The 3,065-nt window shown below is 45.5% G+C and overlaps 1 long non-coding RNA gene across 1 annotated transcript; it reads right to left on the minus strand.

The window, feature by feature from the left end:
• Positions 1–501: 501 nt before the first annotated feature.
• LOC127922691 (uncharacterized) lies at positions 502–1,966 on the minus strand. The gene is made up of 3 exons (XR_008111930.1): positions 1,838–1,966; positions 1,139–1,725; positions 502–1,107 (listed from the first exon to the last, which is right to left on the minus strand). It is a non-coding gene; the product is annotated as an uncharacterized LOC127922691 (long non-coding RNA).
• Between the last annotated feature and the right edge of the window lie 1,099 nt (positions 1,967–3,065).

Here is a 3,065-nt window from a genome sequence, read left to right on the forward strand (position 1 = left end):
GAAGGTCATTCTGAGAGAGATAGCGGTAGAGCTGGCCAAGGACGGCACGCTCAAGAGGTTTGGAGAGAAAAAGAGAAGGGATACTGGTCTGTAGTTGTTGACATCGGAGAGGGATCGAGTGTAGGTTTTTCAGAAGGGGTGCAACTCTCGCTCTCTTGAAGACGGGAGGGACGTAGCCAGCGGTCAGGGATGAGTTGATGAGCGAGGTGAGGTAAGGGAGAAGGTCTCCGGAAATGGTCTGGAGAAGAGAGGAGGGGATAGGGTCAAGCGGGCAGGTTGTTGGGCGGCAGCCGTCACAAGACGCGAGATTTCATCTGAGAGAGAGGGGAGAAAGAGGTCAGAGCATAGGGTAGGGGAGTGTGAGCAGAACCAGCGGTGTCGTTTGACTTAGCAAACGAGGATCGGATGTCATCGACCTTCTTTTCAAAATGGTTGACGAAGTCATCTGCAGAGAGGGAAGGGAGGGGGAGGGATTCAGGAGGGAGGAGAAGGTGGCAAAGAGCTTCCTAGGGTTAGAGGCAGATGCTTGGAATTTAGAATGGTAGAAAGTGGCTTTAGCAGCAGAGAGACAGAGGAGGAAAATGTAGAGAGGAGGGAGTGAAAGGATGCCAGGTCCGCAGGGAGGCGAGTTTTCCTCCATTTCCGCTCGGCTGCCCGGAGACCAGAAGCGTGCCTGGTTGCTCCTCATTACACACCACAGACCAGCAGCGTCTGGTTGCTCCTCATTACACACCACAGACCAGCAAATATTATTTACATCATCAACATAGGAATCACTACAAAACTTCTTGTATGACTCTTATACACTATATGAGGCCCAGCCTGACCTCTTATACACTATATTAGGCCCAGCCTGACCTCTTTATACACTATATTAGGCCCAGCCTGGCCTCTTATACACTATATTAGGCCCAGCCTGACCTCTTATACACTATATTAGGCCCAGCCTGACCTCTTATACACTATATTAGGCCCAGCCTGACCTCTTATACACTATATTAGGCCCAGCCTGACCTCTTATACACTATATTAGGCCCAGCCTGACCTCTTATACACTATATTAGGCCCAGCCTGACCTCTTATACACTATATTAGGCCCAGCCTGACCTCTTATACACTATATTAGGCCCAGTCTGACCTCTTATACACTATATTAGGCCCAGCCTGACCTCTTATACACTATATTAGGCCCAGCCTGACCTCTTATACACTATATTAGGCCCAGCCTTTGGTTTTCCTAGATATGGCTGCTATATTGTGATCACTACATCCTATGGATCTAGATACGGCTTTAAAGCAAATATCTGCATCATCAGTAAAGATGTGATCAATACATGTTGATGATGTCATTCCTGTGCTGTTTGTAACTACCCTGGTAGGTTGACTGATAACCTGAACCAGGTTGCAGGTACTGGTTACAGTTTGAAGCTTTGTCTTGAGTGGGCAGCCTGATTAAAGCCAGTAAATATTGAAAATCACCCAGAAAATATACCTCTCTGTTGATATCACTTACATTATCAAACATTTCACACGTTACCCAGATACTGACTGTTAGCACGTGGTGGTCTATAGCAGCTTCCCACCAGAATGGGCTTTAGGTGAGGCAGATGAACCTGTAGCCATATTACTTCAACAGTATTTAACATTATCCAGATACTGACTGTTAGCACTTGGTGGTCTATAGCAGCTTCCCACCAGAATGGGCTTTAGGGGAGGCAGATGAACCTGTAGCCATATTACTACAACAGTATTTAACATTATCCAGATACTGACTGTTAGCACTTGGTGGTCTATAGCAGCTTCCCACCAGAATGGGCTTTAGGTGAGGCAGATGAACCTGTAGCCATATTACTACAACAGTATTTAACATTATCCAGATACTGACTGTCTATAGCAGCTTCCCACCAGAATGGGCTTTAGGTGAGGCAGATGAACCTGTAGCCATATTACTACAACAGTATTTAACATGAGATCTTCTCTAATCTTTACAGGAATGTGGTTCTGAATATAAACAGCAGCACCTCCACCTTTGGCATTCCTGTCTTTTCTGTACATGTTATAACGAATGGGGATCCATAATAAATACACACACACCTTAGCTGTGTTTCTAGAAGGAAACCTGCACTGTGTATTCTGTAATGGAGAAAGATAGCAGGTGAACTTTCTCTTTCCCCTGATTCTTCCTTTCCTCCAGCCAGGACCTCTGTCCTCCATCAGGGCTGCCATTAAGAGGAGTGAGTATCACTTCCTTTATTACTCTACACAACAACGGATGACTTGTCTGTATATAGGAGCTGCTAGTTTCCCCTGGGTACAGATCTAGGATCAGCTTCCCTTCAACAAAGCATAACCTTAATCGTTAGTGGGGAAGAATACAAAGCTGACCCAAGATCAGTGTGTAGGCTAGGGAACTGTTGTTAGTGCTATAAAGATGTTTTGGTGTTAGTAGCACTTGCCGCTTTCAAGACAACTGGGAACTGGAAAAATACGAGGTCAAATCGTGACGTCAGTGACCTTCAGGTCGTAAAGTCAGAGCTCTAGAAAGAGGCCTGAGTTCCAGAGTTGAATTACACTTCAAAGCGATTTTAGCCAGTTGTACCAGTTTTTTCCCCTGAGTTCCCAGTTGTCTTGAACACGCTGAAGTTGGATGTCTGATATTTCCAAGTTCCCAGTTGGTTTGAACACGGCATTATGACTAGACCATCTTATGTTAAGAGCTTTATAATGAGTGTGATGGCTAAATTGCCCCTCTTGACCAGGTGTCTGTTCCTTGTGTAAGAGGTTTTTCAGACCTCAATAGTTCCTCCTGGTTCAATACAAATCAATAAAAACCGGTGTTTCTCTGTCTCAGCGTCAACTAGATCCACTTCCCTGAGCGAGAGCAACCCCAGAGACAGGAGGTAAGTTTACGGCTGAGTTTAGTGATGCATTTCACAGATCAGATCAGATCCACATCAGATCCACATCAGATCCACATCAGATCCACATCAGATCAGATCCAGATCAGATCCACATCAGATCCACATCAGATCCGCATCAGATCCACATCAGATCCACATCAGATC

This window comes from Oncorhynchus keta, unplaced genomic scaffold (assembly GCF_023373465.1).
Source record: "Oncorhynchus keta strain PuntledgeMale-10-30-2019 unplaced genomic scaffold, Oket_V2 Un_contig_26763_pilon_pilon, whole genome shotgun sequence".
Taxonomy (NCBI): Eukaryota; Metazoa; Chordata; class Actinopteri; order Salmoniformes; family Salmonidae; genus Oncorhynchus; species Oncorhynchus keta.